The sequence below is a fragment of the Podarcis pityusensis genome (assembly GCF_964106645.2).
Source record: "Podarcis pityusensis genome assembly, chromosome: 5".
NCBI classification, from domain to species: Eukaryota; Metazoa; Chordata; class Lepidosauria; order Squamata; family Lacertidae; genus Podarcis; species Podarcis pityusensis.
This window is the reverse complement of record NC_138032.1, coordinates 87,606,680-87,627,025: the sequence shown is the minus strand read 5'-3', so window position 1 is coordinate 87,627,025 and position 20,346 is coordinate 87,606,680. Positions and strand designations below refer to the sequence as shown.

The following is a 20,346-nucleotide window of genomic DNA, read 5'->3' as shown; positions in this document are numbered from 1 at the left end:
AAGGAAAATAAATATATATAAGTACTGAAGTCCAACCTTCCTTATTAACCAATTTAGTTAAGGCAATGCTTTCGCTTCACTATACGTTATCAACAAATTCTTTCTTATTTGGGAAATTAAATGGTTTAAAATGCACTGAGCATGAAAAGACACCAGGAATCTACTTTGCAAAAGTTGGCATAACCCCTATTTGCTGAATCACAAGATAAGTTCCAGATGAATTTTGCCAGTAATTACATGGATGCATTGATTAAAACATTCAGCTCTAATTTCCATTCTCCTTTATGGGGATTTCCATCCCTTCTCTGATTAACTAAAACTGTGGCAACACTGTTAAATATTGGCTTCCATCAGCCACCTTTTGGCATAAGTTGTTAGCCTGATGTTCCAAACCGGCTGGGGAGAAAGTCCTGAATTCTCTAGGTTGTCTTGTGTACAGTACTTACAGGGCATTTTCAGGGCCACCTGTCAGTGGTCTAGAGGATGTGTATCCCCAGCCAAACAGTAAAATCTCACACAGAGGCATGGCTACAAAAGACCATGTCCTCACACTGCATCATAGCTGTCAACTTACAGATTTGAAAATAAGGGACCAGCAGCCATCGAAAATAAGGGATCAGCAGCCAAAATAAGGGATTTTAGCCTACCAGCAGCCAAACGAAGCCTCAAGTGGTGGTTCCCATAGCGCAGCAACCCAGCAAAGGGGATGCAGCAAGGAAAACCACCATCACCTCTCTGCTGGGAAGCGCTGAGCAAAGGCGAGTCCCCAGGCAACGCGGCGGATTTGATCGGCACAAGGCATGCAAGCTCCACCCTAAAGTCGTTCTTAGACTCCTTATTGGGTGAGCAACGCAGCCAAGCAACACAGTTGGAGCCTCCCTCCTCCCTGGCCGGCAGGGAGGGAGGGAGAGGAGCTGCTTCCTTTGAAACCCGGGAAATTTAAGGGACATCATCAATAAGGGACAGCAGCGGGATACAGCACTGGGATAAGGGACTGTCCCGCCAAATAAGGGACGCTTGACAGCTATGCACTGCATGCTTCCTGAGTGTCACGTGGCAGGACATAAATACAGCAAATAAAAAGTAGCCGCATATCCTAAGGCCTTCCTTGAATTGATGTCGGATGAGGATGAATGCCCATCACTCAAGATCGCAAGTCTGTAAGGCATCAGGACAGAAACAGAACTACAGACCCTCCAACATTTATCCAATGAAAATAGAGATGTCCTATTCCATAACAACAACAACAACAACAACAATAACAACAATCATCATCATCATTTTATTATTTATACCCTGCCCATCTGACTAGGTTGCCCCAGCCACTCTGGGCAGCTTCCAACATATATAAATACATAACAAAACATTAAACAAATTTCCCTATACAAGGCTGCCTTCAGATGTCTTCTAAAGGTCTCCTCGGCTTGCAGGTTGCATAACTCCATACCCTCTAACATTTCTCCAGTAAAAATTGGGGTGTCCTACCACACCCTCCAATATTTCTCTGATGAAACTAGGGATGTCCTAAGGAAAAGCGGGACATTCTGGGATCAAATCAGAAACCGGGACAGCTTCTGTAAATCCAGGACTGTCCCTGGAAAATAGGGACACTTGAAGGGTTTGGAACTATAACTGAGGATCCAGGCAGAACTGAATGCTAAGCCAACAGACCCAAGGCAATCATGGAAGTTTCATGGCAAAAGGAAGGAATGCCAGGGTCCTCACCTGGAAGGAAGGAAGAAGGGTAGCTGTTTGAATCTGGGAAACGTGGCAGCAAATCAGAAATCAAAGTTCAGGAGTGCATGAAAAACCAACACAGCAAAAGCAGCTGGTGGCTTGTTCTACGGTTAACCCCTAAATTAATAGATTGGCTAATCAGGGCTTTGGTTGTACTCAGCCAACCCAAATTTGCTTGGTATGAGCAGTTTAATAGGCGTAAAATTCCAGCGCTTCAGCCATGGCTCAGTATGAGGAGCAGCTGTTTGTTGGGCTGATTTGATGGGTGCTTTCGTTTGTTGACTTTAACCCAGTTTACTTGGCAGCCCATGCTGGCTTTCATCTCACTCCAGGTAGTTAAGCCATCATAACGTTTTCAGGGTGCTAAGTAAAGGCCAGCCTTAGCACAGTACTCCAAAGAAGTGATGCTGCTATTGGGAATGCACAGAGGCAGAAAATCCTTCCAACTGACTTGCTGCTTGTCTTTTCAGTGTTGGCCTGAGAGACATGTGGATTTCTCACCTAGACCTCTTAGTCTAGTAGTAGAGATGCGATATGCAAGGATGGGGAACCTGTGACCTTCCCAACATTGTTCGACTCCAGCTCCCATCAACCCCTGCCAGCACAGGCAATGTTTAAGGTTGGTGGGAGTTGTAGTTCAGCGTCGTCCGAAAGGCCACAAGTTCCCCATCCTTGCATCAGGGAATACATTTTCTGTCGCTATGCTTAGTCTGTCCAGGGAGGCCCAATTCACCTTTTGCCTGAAAAGTTGATCACAGAGCATAGTTCTATGACTTCATACCGTCCAACATTTCTCTGATGAAAATAGGAACGTCCTATTAAATTATTATTACTAATAATATTAATATTAATATACCCTGCCCATCTGACTGGGCTGCCCCAGCCACTCTGGGCAACTTCCATCATTAATAAATAATAATAATAATAAATAATTTTATTATTTATACCCCACCCATCTGGCTGGGTTTCCCCAGCCACTCTGGGTGGCTCCCAACAGAACACTAAAAACAGAATAAAACTTCAAACATTAAAAACTTCCCTAAAAAGGGCTGCCTTCAGATGTCTTCTAAAGGTCAGATAGTTGTTTATTTTCCTTGACATCTGATGAGAGGACGTTCCACAGGGAGGGCGCCACTACCAAGAAGGCCCTCTGCCTGGTTCCCTGTAACCTCTCTTCTCTCAGTGAGGGAACCACCAGAAAGCCCTCGGAGCTGGACCTCAGTGTCTGGGCTGAACGATGGGGTTGGAGACGCTCCTTCAGGTATACTGGGCCGAGGCCGTATAAAACATAATAAAACATTACAAAACTTCCCTATACATGGCTGCCTTCAGATGTCTTCTAAAGATTGTATAGTTTCTTATCTCCTTGACTGGGGGGGGGTGCATACCCTCCAACATTTCCCTGATGGAAACAGGGACGTCCTAAGGAAAAGCGGGACATTCCACTATCAAATCAGAAACCAGGATGGCTTCTGTAAATCTGGGACTGTCCCTGGAAAATAGGGACACTTTGAGGGTCTGTATTATTTCTGCAAGAAGATCAAATCTATCCATCCTTAAGGAAATCAGCCCTGAGTGCTCACTGGAAGGACAGATCCTGAAGCTGAGGCTCCAATACTTTGGCCACCTCATGAGAAGAGAAGGCTCCCTGGAAAAGACCTTGATGTTGGGAAAGATGGAGGGCACAAGGAGAAGGGGACGACAGAGGATGAGATGGTTGGATAGTGTTCTCGAAGCTACCAGCATGAGTTTGACCAAACTGCGGGAGGCAGTGGAAGACAGGAGTGCCTGGCGTGCTCTGGTCCATGGGGTCACAAAGAGTCGGACACGACTAAACGACTAAACAACAAGCCTTGTGTTACAAGCCTTCCTGGGGGCCTATCAGAGTGCGGGGTGTGTGCTTTCAAATTTAGATGTAACGGCAGGAAAAACAAAGGGGAAAGGGACAAATTGTCTTCCTTTTTCAAGCACTCTTATAATTTAAGGGCCAGAAGCATCCTTTCTTTCCTTCACCCCCTTTTTTCGGTTAATAAAACAAAGGATTATTGGGCAGCCATACCTGCGTTAGAGCGGAAATTCAAGGTGGAATCACAGAAAGTCCCAGCAGTACAAATCAAAATGGTGGCAGCTTCACCCACCTTTTCCCATTCCCGCTCTCCCCTTAATTTCTTCCTTCTCTTCCCCCTACCCCCACCCGTACCACGGATGCTCAGCCGATTCTAATTCAATTTCTCTGCCTATTGTTTATTTCACGCTCCCTGTGTAAAGTGTCAAATGCTGATGTTCCGTCAGGCCCAGACTGTCGTTTGCATTTGTCATTCACCCCTTGTTAAAAAATAAGGCTGGGTTGCACCCGCCTTGGCACGCTCTGCTGGGAAATTCCCTATGGTGAAATTAGTCCGTTTAGATGGAAAGTTTTGTGTCACTCCCCTGTCTAAATTGGCAGATCCGGCTCTTCTGCAAAACCCAGTAAACTGTGAACTTTGATGCACCTGCCAATCAAATGCATATTTTGCAAGCAAAGCCAGATGACAAGAGCAGCGGAATGGGCTCCTCCGATTGGCTGGCCTCATTTAGGCATATCAGAAGATGCTTGCCAGTCACGCAGTAAAGCCCTCTAGTCCCGGGGACTCCCTTAACAGAATCTGTCCTCCCCATGCGAGGAAGGGTGGGAGGACAGAGGTGTTGCAGGAGATCGCAGTGCAGTTTGTATGCAATAGGCAGCCTGGTCCTATTCCACTGGGCTTTTCTGAGCGGCAAGGAAACAGAACCTTCTGCATCACGGCATCCTTTTCAAAGCCAACTCATTGGTCACAACACAGCTGAGGAAGATGAACATGTCTTTTTCACAGTACTGGAGAGCAGCAATGATGTTACCACATGGGCAGGGGTAAAAAAAGAATTGTACACTTCACAGTTTAACATGAACCTGACTCATCTGTGCTGCCCAAATCAATATACAAACTGAAACGCAGCTATCCTGCAAAATTCGCCCTTCTACAAATTGTGAAGTGCAGTTCTTCAGCCAAATAGTGTGCATGCACACACCTATTTACAGAAAATAATGTGGAAAATGCTTGATATAAGGCAGCGTTATTTTTACAGAAAAAGAAGTGCCGGAACTCACCCTGAACGCCTCCCTTGTTCTCTTATAATGGCAATGGCGCCCACCTGAGAGGTGCCAGAGTTCTGGAGAGTGCCAGCTTTTAAAAAAGCCTTGATGTGAGGGGAAATGCATATATTACGGGAAAGACAAAAACTGCAAACTGATGCAGAAATGGGCTTAGCTAAACTGAAGATTTGGAAAATGAGAAACTGAAAGAAAAGGAAATTGACAGATTTGTCCATCCCGATGCATTCCAGAAGGTTGCAGGTGGAAATGGAACGAGACAACCCAGCTCCACAAAAAGTGGGTGGCAGCCAAAGCCAGAGGGGCAGAGACCCAGAGGCACCTAGGGACTGAAAGGTGGCCATCACAGTGCTTTGGCAGTATGTTCCTGTGAAGACCAAGTCATGGTGCAGCCGTTCTTCACAGCGATGCTTCACAACTATAATTTTCTCTCTCTGTGTTGGGAACACATCAAGTGCAAAGCAACCTGAATGTATTGGTCCAATGGGACACCTCAGTGTTGTGAGGGGGGAAAGGAGAACATTCCCTGTTTAACTGATCCCACACCCACTCTTGAATTTCCCTCTTAGGCGAATGAGTCCATCCTTCCATCTGATAAGGAAACTTCTCCCAGTACGTTTCCAAGCACAATTCAAAGTGTTGGTGCTGACCTTTAAAGCCCTAAATGGCCTCGGTCCTGTATACATGAAGGAGCGTCTCCACCCCCACCGTTCAGCTTAGACACTGAGGTCCAGCGCTGAGGGCCTTCTGGCGGTTCCCTCATTGCGAGAAGTGAGATTACAGGGAACCAGACAGAGGGCCTTCTCAGTAGTGGCGCCCACCCTGTGGAACACCCTCCCTTCAGATGTGAAGGAAATAAGCAGCTATCCTATATTTAAAAGACATCTGAAGGCAGCCCTGTTCAGGGAAGTTTTTAATATTTAACGCTGTACAGTGGTGCCTCGCAAGACGAAAAGAATCCGTTCCGCGAGTCTCTTCGTCTTGCGGGTTTTTTTGTCTTGCGAAGCAAGCCCATTAGCGGATTAGTGCTACAGTATTAGCGGCTTAGCGGGCTTAGTGGATCAGCTGATAAGCGGCTTAACTATAAGCTGATAAGCGGCTTAACGATCAGCTGATAAGCGGCTTAACGATAAGCTGATAAGCGGCTTAGCATCAGCTGTTAAGCGGCTTAACGATAAGTTGATAAGCGGCTTAACGATCAGCTGATAAGCGGCTTAGCATCAGCTGTTAAGCGGCTTAGCCATCAGCTGATAAGCGGTTTAGCGGCTTGGGAAAAAGGGGGGGGAAAGGAAAAAAACCCCGCAAGAACTCACAAGACATTTTCGTCTTGCGAAGCAAGCACATAGGAAATTCGTTTTGCGAAGCACCTCCAAAACGGAAAACCCTTTCGTCTAGCAGGTTTTCCGTCTTGCGAGGCATTCGTCTTGCGGGGCACCACTGTACTGTTTTTAACACTTGATTGGGAGCCGCCCAGAGTGGCTGGGGAAACTCAGCCAGATGGGCGGGGTATAAATAAATTATTATTACTACTACTACTACTATTATTATTATCCTGCTTTCGGGGACGTGGAGAATTTGTGCAGGAAACCCAAAGCAATAATATGCACATTGCGCTCGGGAAACTCCTCTTGCTTCTACCTGGAGAGGCTGCCCAAGCTCAGGCGGTGAATTTGTCAAGCTCACAATGCTCAGACAGAATATTAACCGAGTGCCAATTCCTCCAAAAGCTCTTCTCTGACCAAGAATATAAAGTGAGGGTCTTCACTTGTGCCGTCAGCATTATACTGACCAAGCTGCTTTACAGGTTCATGTTCCATGGTTATTTAATGTTAACTCAACTTAACACGGCAAAAATGGGAAACTTAAGAGATACTGAAACTGACAGATTCCTCCTTTCCTATGAAGCGGCAGAGGTTCCAGTTGTTGTTTGTTGTTGTTGTTGTTTAGTCGTGTCCGACTCTTCATGCTCCCCTGGACCAGAGCATGTCAGGGACTCCTGTCCTCCACTGCCTCCCGCAGTTTGGTCAAACTCATGCTGGTAGCTTCGAGAACACTATCCAACCATCTCGTCCCCTGTCGTCCCCTTCTCCTTGACCCAAAATCAGGGTCTTTTCCAGGGAGTCTTCTCTTCTCAGGAGGTGGCCAAAGTATTGGAGCCTCAGCTTCAGGACCTGTCCTTCCAGTGAGCACTCAGGGCTGATTTCCTTCAGAATGGATAGGTTTGATCTTCTTGCAGTCCATGGGACTCTCAAGAGTCTCCTCCAACACCATAATTCAAAAGCATCAATTCTTCGGTTCCAGTTACTTTACATTAAATACCAGTAGCTCTGCCACCCCTTGGAGGGGGAGTGGAGCTGCCCTTCCCCTCTCGTTGCAGGAGACAAAGTCACCAGAGGGGGCAGCAGAGCTTGTGTCAACATTTGCAAGCTGCCTCCATTTTTACCCAGAACACATCGTGGAATCATGGACTAGTAGAGTTGGAAGGGACCCCGAGGGTCATCTAGTCCAAGCCCCTGCAATGCAGGAATCTCAGCTAAAGCATCCATGGCAGGTGACCACCCAACCTCTCCTTAAAAACCTCCAGCGAAGGAGACAGTCCACCACTTTCTGAGGGAGACCGTTCCACTGCTGAACAACTCTTATTGTCAGGAAATTCTTCCTGATGTTTAGTTGGGATCTCCTTTCTTGTAACTTGAAGCCATTGGTTCGAGTCCCACCCTCCAGAGCAGGAGAAAACAAGCTTGTTCCCTCCTCCATGTGACGGTGCTTTAGATATTTGAAGATTTGCTATCGTATCTCCTCAGACATAACATGTTCAAAACCATCAGTCCTGACCAGAACCGTGGGGTTTCTTAACTATATTTATGAGTCACCCTAAAACAGAATTTATTTGGGCAAGGGTGTGTGTGTCTGTGTTAAAAACAGGGAACTTGAAACAATATCATAAAATACTGTTGCACACCACCCCAGTATCTGAGAAATGAGAGATTCCCGGGGTTACAGGCACTTATCCAGTTTCCTTGGAAAGAGGGACAGCAGAGACACTGATGTCTTTATGATGTATGGTTCATTTACACAAATCACAACCTGAGCCTAAGATGGAGGGGCTCACAGCATTAACACCCCAGAAGGTCTTGCTTCTCCCAAAGCCACAGCCTTGGATTCAAGCAGAAATCAGGCATGGCTCTCGCCCTCAGGTTTCCTCCTGCTCTCATACTGTTATGTACTGAGTTGAATAGGATCCAAAATGCAGCAGTATGATTGGTCCGCAGGAGCCACCCAATCCAGCTCCAGGTGGAAGCGAATCCACAACCTGATTGGCCTATAGGAGAATTCTGGAATCAGCCAATCACGTGCAGCCCATTGTGTAAATAATGTATATAAAGCAGATATTGTGGGGGAACTTCCATTCCTCCTCACTACTATGAGCTGAATAAAGAGCATGAAATCCACTCTCGACTCCGAGTATATTTCACATACACTCAACTTCGGCTTTCCCCTCGGGCAGCTTTCTTTCTTATATTTATGACCCATACATGGGGGCCATTTCCAAGAAGCTGGTCTGGCTATTCCAATAGTTGAATCCTCCATTAGATTTTAACCCTTGCTGGATCCAGGAATGAGAAGGGACTCAGACATACAGCCTAAACCACCCCCCGAAAAAACCAGCTCACAACAATACAATGAAATCCAGCAAGCGAGATCCACTGTGTTTCCATCTGATCACAGTGAAAACAAAAGCAATCTCATAGGGCTAAATGAACATCCTAAAAAGGTAAAGGACCCCTGACAATTCAGTCCAGTTGCAGACAACTCTGGGGTTGCAGCGCTCATCTCGCTTTACAGGCCAAGGGAGCCAGCGTTTGTCCGCAGACAGTTTTTCCAGGTCATGTGGCCAGCATGACTAAGCCGCTTCTGGCGCAATGGAACACCAAAACCAGAGCAGCGCACTGAAATGCCGTTTACCTTCCCACCACAGTGGTACCTATTTATCTACTTGCACTTTGGGGCGTGCTTTCAAACTATTAGGTGGGCAGGAGCTGAGACTGAGCGACGGGAGTTCACTCCATCGCGGGGATTCGAACTGCCGACCTTCTGATCGGCAAGCCCAAGAGGCTCAGTGGTTTAGACCACTGCGCCACCCGCATCCCCTAAAACGCACATTCTATCTGACTTAAAAGCAAATGCTAAAAAATTATATCAAAAATTCAAATGATGTTGAATGGATTAAAAGATTTTACAAGCATTAAAAAAGTAATACTTGTGGTCTTCTATGAAAGACAATTCTGCAAGGACATGCAAGTTTTGAGTATTTTCAGAATATGTCAATGCCTTCTCGGGTTCTAAGCCATATCATGCTAATTTAAAAGAAGGTAACAAGAGAGATTAAATATCAGTGGTAAAGAATAATATTTACATCTCCAGCATAGTAATTATGGTAATACTGAAATCCACCTGCAGTCTACTAATAAAGACTTGGCCAAAGGTTCTCCAATGAGGACTTCTAGCTGAATGCAAAGCTAGCCTTTCACCTTCAGCCGCTGTCGCTTGTCTCACAGAAATGGCCTCAGCACTCCTATCGGGAGCTGCCCTTCATACCTCTGAGTCACCTTAGAATCATAGAGTTGGAAGGGACTACAAAGGTCATCTAGTCCAACCCCATGCAATGCAGGAATCTTGAGATTAAGTCTCATTCTCTACCAACTGAGCTATCCCTACATCATTCCAAGGGGGATTTTTGGAAGGGGATGGAATATAATTTGCCATTTGGTGATCAAATAGTGTGTACAATCACCATATCCAATTTGAAGCGGAGGAAGGAAAAAGGTGAAGTAAAGGTAAAGACCCCTAAAGGTAAAGACCCCTGGACGGTTAAGTCCAGTCAAAGGCGACTATGGGGTTGTGGCGCTCAGCTTGCTTTCAGGCCAAGGGAGCCGGCGTTTGTCCACAGACAGCTTTCCAGGTCATGTGGCCAGCATGACTAAACCGCTTCTGGTGCAACGGAAAACCGTGACGGAAAGCAGAGCACACGGAAACACATTTACCTTCCCGCCGCAGTGGTACCTATTTATCTACTTGCACTAGTGTGCTTTCGAACTCCTAGATTTACAGGAACTGGGACAGAGCAATGGGAGCTCACCCCGTCACAGGGATTCAAACTGCTAAGCTTCTGATCAGCAAGCCCAAGAGGCTCAGTGGTTTAGACCACAGCACCACCCATGTCTGAGTGATACCCACCAAGGCATGTCTACACTTCTAGTTGGCCCACTGCTTTCCCCTGGGGTAACCCCCCTGCTTACCGTTGAAATGGAACAAGCATCCATTGGTTTTTCTGTGGTTTTAAGCTTGTTCCGAGTCAGTGATAAATGGCAGGTTTTCCCAGGGAAAGTGGGGCAGAAACGAAAAACCACTTAGACACGTGCCTTCTAAGAATGGAACCAGCAGAAGTGTGGATGATGAGCCCTAAAGTCTACAGAGTAGACTCGCTGAAATTAGTGGACTTGTTACATGGGTCTACTAGCAGATGACTAACATTGAATACCGTATATTGAAGATCCGTATAGTTAAAGCTATGGTTTTCCCAGTAGTGATGTATGGAAGTGAGAGCTGGACCATAAAGAAGGCTGATCGCCAAAGAATTGATGTTTTTGAATTATGGTGCTGGAGGAGACTCTTGAGAGTCCCATGGACTGCAAGAAGATCAAACCTATCCATTCTTAAGGAAATCAGCCCCGAGTGCTCACTGGAAGGACAGATCCTGAAGCTGAGACTCCAATACTTTGGCCACCTCATGAGAAGAGAAGACTCCCTGGAAAAGACCCTGATGTTGGGAAAGATGGAGGGCACAAGGAGAAGGGGATGACAGAGAATGAGATGGTTGGATAGTGTTCTCGAAGCTACCAGCATGAGTTTGACCAAACTGCGGGAGGCAGTGGAAGACAGGAGTGCCTGGCGTGCTCTGGTCCATGGAGTCACAAAGAGTCGGACACGACTAAACGACTAAACAACAACAAACAACATTGAATACCATTCACCGCACTGCAGCATCTTCCTTGAACAGTGAAATAGCAGACAGCTTTTTGTTTGAGGTTTGAGAATTTACTCAATCCCTTGCACCTATATTTTTTTTCCCCAAAAGGGGAGGAAGATGCAAGGTATATTGCAAAGGGCTCTCGATTGTTGCCCTGTAATCAGTATCGTACTGCTTTTTTCTTAGTCTTGTTTTCCACCATGGGGACGAGGATGAATTCTGACAGCATCATGCAATGCTTGCTGCTGAATATCAATGCAGACAAACGAATGAAGATAAAATAAACTCTGTACATTAGTCAGCAAAACATGCACTCATCCAGATGGGGGGAAGTTGCAGTCAATGACAAGTATTCGTTGCGTCAGTATGTCTGTCTGTCAATCGGCAATAAGGCTGGGTGATCAGTAAGTCCACAGATTTTGGAATATTGAGAATCCAAACATTAGGTAACAGAAAACGCCAAATCTGGATAAATCACAAGTTTTGCATGCTAAAAATGGTACATCTGACTGTTTATGCTCTTGGCATTGCTAAGCCCCTGATTATCATGCCAAACAAACTCAAATAACAGCTGTCAAATTTGTCACATTCTTCTAAAATGAGAAGTAACTCAGTCGTGTGCTAATCCAAGGCTGCCTCTGTAGGGTTTAGGGCTTCGTGATTGGTCTTGGTGACTTGAATGCTAAGAGCTCACTCAAACATTGGGCCCAGAAAGAACTACATATACCCCGGGCAGCCAAGAAAACTTTTGCCGGCTCTTGTGGGTCCCGTCCATGTTTGAATCTGGAACTTGGCAAGGGAAGTGTCTGCATTTGCCAAGAGGGTGAGAGAATAACCAGGACACTCTCCTCTGTTCAACATGATGGAGTGGGGTGGGGGAAGAGATGGTGAACGGAATGTGGCTCTTTCTATTTTTAACTGCCTCCCGGTTGTCGCCTTTCCTCCTTTCTCTCCTCCTCCTCTTCCTCTTCCTCCTCCTCCCATGCCTTCCTTTCTTTGCAAACTCCTGGCACAAGCATCCACTGCCCTGCCCATCTCCCCTCCTCCCCTCCAGGAACCCCTCCGGTATACAGCACTGTCAACCCAAACACATGATAAATTGCCCTGTCAAAACAATTCATTCAGGGACCAATTAATTCCACAGAAATGAACCAGGAACCATCAGTTGCTGAAAAACTCCAAGTGCAGAGAGCGAGGAGACTTGCTCTGTAAGTGAGAAAGCAAACGGGGAAAAGAGGAGGAGGAGAAGGAGGAGATAGAGAGAGAGAGAGAGAGAGAGAGAGAAGGCTTGGGAAGTTAGTCTGACAGAAATTGGTCATTTAATGCTTAAGTGCACTGTAGACAGCCGCTGTCATAGCAGCCAACATGGTAAGAACTCCCCCTGTGCTTTATTTATTAATTATATGTAACAGCAAGGGGGACACGTCACTGTCTCAGTGTGGACTCGTCACCTTTACTGCTCATTGTCCCACAGCATTCAGGCAAAGGGAATGCAGAAAGAAGTCTGCAGAATTAAATGGAAGCTGAAGGGTCGCACGTTGAGACCAGGGCTGATCTACAGAAGTTCTCCCTGCCCTCCCCGGCCATTGTGGGTTACTTACAGATAGGCAGGAGTAGGTGAAGAGTGTCTTAACCAGCTTTCCCCAAACTGGTGCCCTCCAAAATGTTGTTGGACTACAAGTTCCATCAGCCCAAGCCAACATGGCCACTGGTCGGGGATGATGGGAGTTGTAGTCTAAAGCGCATGTTGCAGAAGGCTGGTCCAAACCAACTTTTCAACCCACCCCAGGTAATTCCCAGCTATCGGCCGCACTATTTCACAGGGGCATGAACATGCTCATCGCAAGGAGCAGTGCTCAGACACAGAGCCCTCCTTGTTAATTAGGTTGTGCAGTTTGGAATCCTACCGGAGTCCCAAGATGCGCTGCATAAATTTCCAAAGGGTTTTTTTAAAAAAAATCTATTTCACATTTTATAGTATTGTTTTCCTGTTTTGTTGTTTGCCACCCTGGACTCCTTTGGGAGGAAGGGTGGGGCAGAAGTACAGTGGTACCTCAGGTTAAGTACTTAATTCGTTCCGGAGGTCCGTTCTTAACCCAAAACTGTTCTTAACCTGAAGCACCACTTTAGCTAATGGGGCCTCCTGCTGCCGCCGTGCCGCCGGAGCCTGATTTCTGTTCTCATCCTGAAGCAAAGTTCTTAACCTGAAGCACTATTTCTGGGTTAGCGGAGTCTGTAACCTGAAGCGTATGTAACCTGAAGCATATGTAACCCGAGGTACCACTGTAATAGCAATATTAATTCTTTGTGGTCTTGAACCTGAACTGGTGGCGGTGGTGGAGTCACACAACCTGAGAAGACAATGGTTGTTCGCCATTCATTCACAAATGTTGTTGCAATTATTATGTGTATTACGAATTAATTAAATTCCGATACTTCATCTAAGGATCATAGGGCAGTTTGCAATAGAAAAACACAAAAATATGTACCATAGTAACAAACAAAAACAATGCCACTACCACCACCCCAATTGTAATAACAATTGCTTCTGAGTCTGCTGTATTTCTGGAATACAATTACTGCCTGAATGTCCTTTTTGTCTGGCAATTGTAGCTGAAGCAGAATTAGGAGCCCAGGCAGCTAACAAACACCGACAGAAACAGAAACAGCTGGTATGAGATCCCATGAAAGACACTTACAAAGATCATAGCTCTAGTTGGTCTAGTAAGTGGGTGAACCAGTAATCTTTAGGCTCTCTCAGAAGAAATGGCAGCCAGCACTCTCACGTGTTCATTTTTCCCTCTGTCCAAATGCAACTTTTCCTTTTCAATTATCACATTTTGAATCTGAGGAGCGGGGAATCACTGAGATTTCAGTATTTAATACTGGAGCAGCGATGAAAGCGGCAATATTCATATTGCAGTGGCAAGTTCCGAATTTTCAGACTTACATCTCAGGTCTCAGCTTTTAAATAATGGCAAAGATAATAATAATAATAATAATAATAATAATAATAATAAAATTTTTATTTATATCCCGCCCTCTCCAGCCGAAGCCGGGCTCAGGGCGGCTAACAACAATAAAATAGCACAACATTCTAAAATCATTCATTATAAAATTAATTCAAATCAAATTGATGGAAACCATTGGGCTAGAGTTCTGTGAAGATTGCCAAAGGAGGGAGTCAGGCTGTGCCCTGACCAAAGGCCTGGTGGAACAGCTCTGTCTTACAGGCCCTGTGGAAAGATGTCAAGTCCCGCAGGGCCCTAGTCTCTTTTGACAGAGCGTTCCACCAGATCGGAGCCACAGCCGAAAAAGCCTTGGCTCTGGTTGAGGCCAGCCTAACCTCTCTGTGGCCTGGGACCTCCAAGATGTTTTTGTTTGAAGACCGTAAATTCCTCTGTGGGACATACCAGAAGAGGCAGTCCCATAGGTACGGGGGTCCTAGGCCGTATAGGGCTTTAAAGGTTAAAACCAGCACCTTAAACCTGATCCTGCACTCTACCGGGAACCAGTGCAGCTGGTATAGCACCGGGTGAATGTGAAAGTCAGATCTACTAAATCTGGACTTTCCGCAGAAATGGATTTCATATTTTCAGCGTATGGTGTGCGGGAGCAAATGCTGCGTGTTGGTTTTCATAAAAGCAATCCTAGAACGGATTTTGCTACTACCCAGGTATTTTGACACCTGGCTGAAAAGCAGCACGTGACCCTATCAGGCCTGCAAGACGTTATGCGACTTACAGATTGTCAATGGATATGCATGACTGCATGGCTTGGAAAACTGCATTTGCTAAGAATCAAAGCTACCCTACCAGATCAAACCAATAAAAAAAACTATTGCAATAAAATGTAACTGTATACCATCTATACCAGGGGTCAGCAAAGTTTTTCAGCAGGGGGCCAATCCACTGTCCCTCAGACATTGTGGGGAGTCAGAGTATATTGGGGGGGGGGGGAAATGAACAAATTCCTATGCCCCACAAATAACCGAGAGATGCATTTAAATAAAATCACACCTTCTACTCATGTAAACAGGACTCGGGTGGCGCTGTGGGTTAAACCACAGAGCCTAGGACTTGCGGATCAGAAGGTCGGCGGTTCAAATCCCCGCGACGGGGTGAGCTCCCGTTGCTCGGTCCCTGCTCCTGCCAACCTAGCAGTTTTGTGTGGTTTTTTTGCAAAAATTTTATTAGTTTTTACAATATCAACGACAAACAAAAACATAAAACAAACAAGACATAACAAACATAAATCATAACCTTATTGAAAATAACAGTTATTTACTTTGTAAAACGACTTCCTCGTTTCCCCTTAGTTGAATTTCATTGCATATCCTTATAACGGTTTTCCAAATCCCAATTTTAATACCCTTTAAATTAAACATTAACATCTTTAAATCTTCTCCTTCTTGTATTAGACATATTATTTTATCAGTTAACATAAATACAATCCTAAGCCCATTAAGTATCTGGAGGCTATTTCCAGTTATTTTAGCTTAACAAATTTAGCTAAATAATCATTAAATTTCTTCCATTCTTCGTGGTGTTCCTCCTCCTTCTGGTCGCGGACTCTTCCGGTTAGATCAGCTAGCTCCATAAAATCCATCATCTTCATCTCAACCTAGCAGTTTGAAAGCACGTCAAAGTGCAAGTAGATAAATAGGTACCGCTCCAGTGGGAAGGTAAACGGCGTTTCCGTGTGCTGTTCTGGTTCGCCAGAAGCGGCTTAGTCATGCTGGCCACATGACCCGGAAGCTGTACGCCAGCTCCCTCGGCCAATAAAGCGAGATGAGCACCGCAACCCCAGAGTCAGCCATGACTGGATCTAATGGTCAAGGGTCCCTTTACCTTTACTCGTGTAAAAACACCAGGCAGGCCCCACAAATAACCCAGAGATGCATTTTAAATAAAAGGACACATTCTACTCATGTAAAAACACACTGATTCCTGGACCATCTGTGGGCCAGATTTAGAAGGCGATTGGGCCGGATCCAGCCCCCGGGCCTTAGTTTGCCTACCCATGGTCTACAAGGTATTTCTGTTGGTTTTGAACAATGAGCAGTATACATCCTTGCTGCAACTGGAAGATTTATGATAAGCTGAGGGTCCACTTCTTGTTTTTATTATTTTACATAACAGAGTAACAGATTTTCAGTTAGCCTTTAGAGTCTGGAGTGTTATGATACGTTTCACTTAATTGAAGCTCTCCTTTAGGTTTACATACATTAAACTAGATGGTAAATTATTGAATATCCATGGCCCTTCTTGCTCCTAAGTTTGCAAATTTAGAACTCTATCCCAATTTATTTATTTTTCTTGGAACAGATTGGCTCTAGTTCTAGTTGCCTATGATGTAAAGAGCATGTTTTATCCTAATCAGATTTTGTGTATTGTGGTTTGTTGTTCATTTTTCGACATTTGTCTTGTTGTCCATGCTTATCTAATAAGTAATTAAGTGTCAATGAGCTAGAAAATATTGAAAAATTGGAGGTCTATCACCTTCCATAAAAGCCTCCACTTCAGCTTTCACTACTTTGCACACTGTTAGTAGAGCTGGTAGTAGAAGAAAGTTGTGTATCCTAGTTCTAGTAAATTCATTCTACAGTAGCCTTCTTTTGACATGGTTACCCACGACTTGGAAAACTTGTCACTGCTTGACAAATGGACTGCAGTTGTGAGAGATGAAACTAGGGTGGTGTACAGGTCCCAAGATTCACCTTGTATCTGTGCATTTTTAAACATTCCAATCTGCTCCCAGATCACTTTATGCTCACTTTGCTTTGATCTGCAGTTTGGGTTCCAAGCTCCTCTGTGGAAAACAATTCTCTCTGGTCCCCATTTACTATAATAGGGAAGCTAACATTGGCTCTAATTTTCCCCATCGTGGCCAAAGTGGATGAAATTTACAGGCATAGGAGCTGCCGTCAGAGTGGATTAAGCCTGCCAAATTGCAGACAAATAGGTCCAGCTGCTTTTTGTGGGGAAAGTAAAGTAAAAGAGATTCACTTTCCTAATACTTTGTGTATGGGGATGTTGTCTTTTGCCCTTCCCTGCTTTATGATAATGAAGAGATAATTGATTCTTCCCCATATTTATTTTAAAGTTTGCAGCTTTATATCAGTCTTCCCTCTCCACTACTTCTTTGTGTTCTGTGTTAGACCTTGTGTTTGATTTTGTTGTTGTTGTTAAAGCAGAGTAACCTGGAATTTTAAAATAAGCTTAAATTAAGCTTCTACTTTTTTAAAAAAAAAACATGCTGCTGTGCCTTAATTAAAAAAAATTATAATACAGACATTGTCAGTGCTCCACTTATTTCAAAGTTGAATTTTGCAAAGCTCATAGAAATAGAGAAATATAGCAATACAGGAAAATATAAAACTGTTCAACACAGAAAAGTACAGATATAGAGCAACAGATAAAGACTTTGTCCCTGCTTCAACTCAGAGAGGGGGTTGTTGACGTACTTTGATTTGGAAGGGGGACCCCCCAAATCATCTCAATTTGCCTTATTAAGCCCCCACTCAGGGTTAATATACACCTCTAGCTGAAACTATAATCAATTTTGGGTATAGTTTTCTTGGCCAGCCTTGCCATTCTTGGTGGTCACGAGGGTCCTTTTATGTTTTCAAGAGCTGTAGGACACCATGAAGAGACCATGAATAGTATATCTACTATTGTGGGCAAGAATCCCGTAAAAGAAATGGAGTGGCCCTCATAGTCAACAAAAGAGTGGCGATAGCTGTACTGGGATGCAATCTCAAAAATGATAGAATGATCTCGGTACGACTCCAAGGCAGACCTTTTAACATCACAGTAATCCAAGTTTATGCTCCAACTACTGGTGCTGAAGAAACTGAAACTGACCAAGTCTATGAAGACTTACAACACCTTATAGCAGTGACACCAAAGAAGGATGTTCTTCTCATTATAGGGGATTGAAATGCTAAAGTAGGGAATCAAGAGATAAAAGGAACAACTGGCAAGTTTGGCCTTGGAGATCAAAACGAAGCAGGGCAAAGGCTAATAGAGTTCTGTCAAGAGAACAAGCTGGTCATCACAAACACACTTTTCCAACAAGACAAGAGACGACTCTACACATGGACATCACCAGATGGGCAGCATTGAAAAATGAAGACAGAAGTGCCTGGCGTGCTCTGGTCTATGGGGTCATGAAGAGTCGGACACGACTAAATGACTAAACAACAACAATAACAACAACAAATGAAGAGACCAATCTCCTGCAGATGCCAATATGGTTGGTCCCTGTGAAGCCCAGGGATGGGAAAAGATAGGTTCGGGGTCGATTTCCTTCCGGGACATTCAGGAAACCTTCCAGTGGTGCTACCCTGTCACCAGCCAAAAAGATAATTCCCTCCTTGCCTCCCACAGGGTTGCAGTGTCACAAAACAGTGCACCTGAAATGAGTAGCTCCAGCTGGCTTCTTTACACTTTGTCCATTATCATCAGCAATGAAGGCTTTACTGCTGGAACTTAACTCATGCATTTGCTAAGAATGTATGAGGCAGAACCAAAATTCAGCTTGCAATTCTGTACTGTGGATCCATTAAAAGTCAATGGGCCAGCCCCTCAGCTTGATGTAGTTATATGTGACAGCAGCTGAGACTCTTTGCTCAGTGCGACTGCGGCCCACTGAGCTAACTTTGCCAACTCGAACCCTGAGCGGTTCTACTTGCCTGGGAGTGCTTTCCTAAGCAATACTAAGACTCTCTTTTTGCTCCCAACAAGTTTTCCTGTCTGTGGCTGATGTGATGAATACTGTAAGCAGCCATCTTTAGTCTGCACAAAATAGAGCTATTTTAGATTATTTGGTGTCTGTTCATTTTCAGGTTCCTGTGAACAAACCTGATCACAAAGATGCCATTAAAAGCTGCAGTTCCCCATATGCCCCCCGTATCTCTGCCGCTGTGTCCATATCAAAAAGGTGGTTGCCTTTAATTTAATTTCAGTTTTTAATGCTTGTCACATATGCGTCGTATTCAAAGATCATGCTCACCTTTCAATAAAGTTTGCATGGCATACTGAGAAAAAGAAAGATATGGTGAAAGCCTATTTTCCAGAAGACGGACTCAGGGATGCAATTACAGTGGTACCTCGGGTTACATACGCTTCAGGTTACAGACTCCGCTAACCCAGAAATATTACCTCGGGTTAAGAACTTTGCTTCAGGATGAGAACAGAAATCGTGCTCCGGTAGCGTGGCAGCAGCAAGAGGCCCCATTAGCTAAAGTGGTGCTTCAGGTTAAGAACAGTTTCAGGTTAAGAATGGACCTCCGGAACAAATTAAGTACTTAACCCAAGGTACCACTGTATTTAAAAAGACAACAAAACGAACTGGATGCTTTGGCAGGTTTTGAATAAACATTCACAAATTTATTAGTTGAACATATGATAGATAAAGTAAGAGTATGTACAATTTTATAACGTGCAGAAAACAAGTTATGTAAAAAAATCAGGGAGGGGAGCTGAGGGAAGTCCTTGGTGGTGGGGAGAGGGAGGGTTGAGGGGAGAATAAAGGGGGGGAAATAATGTAATTGATTAAATAAATGAACGAATTAAATACTTAACCCGAGGTACCACTGTATATACTTTTTCCTAGTTGTGAGCCTCATTCTGCAGTTATGGAAAACACTTGTAGCTCTTTAATGTATCAATCCTTTTAGATCAGGGTTTCCCAAACTTGGTTCTCCAGTTGTTCTTAGACTACAACTCCCATCATCCCTAGCTAGCAGAACCAGTGATCGGGAATGATGGGAACTGTAGTCCAAAAACAGCTGGAGACCCTGTTTTAGATACTCACACCTCCTTAAATGGTGCAGATTCACGCAAATGGCATTTCATGCAAATAGACCAATGGTGATCAGATAGGAGAGCACAGAAGAAGCTAACCTTTTCTGGCACTGAGGGTTCTCTCCAAGGACTGCATGACACATCGCTTGCACTCACACTTCTCACAAACGTTTTGTCAATCAGCAGAAGGGTGGAGCGGGTTTCTTCCTCATTGCAGCACTGTGTTGGGGTGGCTAAGGAGGAAGAGGGTATTAACGGAGGAATCTGAGGGCTCCCTTGAACAAAAACAAAGACACCAACCAGGATAACTTGGAGCAAAACAGCAGCCTGTAAGCTTGGCCTTTATTGAATACTGTCGTGACAGGACTCCCACCCGCAACAAGATGAAGCAAAATGGAAGTCCAGAACAAAATAAGACCCCAACTTTTATTAGTTACTAATCCCCCAAACGACACCCCTAAGACTACATCACAACTACATCACAAAAAAGGAGGGGTTGAAGGAGGGGTTGTGGAAGTAACCTGAGTATCTTGTCACCTGGCACCTCCCCATGAGTCATTTCCAGAGGACAAAAGGGAGCTGGCAGTTTCCTGCCCCCAGAGGGAAGATCAGATCATTGTCCTTTGTTCCAGTCCATG

At 44.7% G+C, this 20,346-nt stretch overlaps 1 long non-coding RNA gene across 1 annotated transcript in view; it reads right to left on the bottom strand.

Annotated features, from left to right (window-relative positions):
- LOC308477272 overlaps nucleotides 1-20,346 on the bottom strand; it is a 27,485-nt gene extending 7,139 nt beyond the window's left edge. The window contains exons 1-2 of the long non-coding RNA XR_013986426.1: nucleotides 20,230-20,346; nucleotides 19,808-19,941 (exon numbers count right to left, since the gene is read on the bottom strand). This is a non-coding gene — a long non-coding RNA (uncharacterized lncRNA). The remainder of the gene's footprint in view (nucleotides 1-19,807; nucleotides 19,942-20,229) is intronic.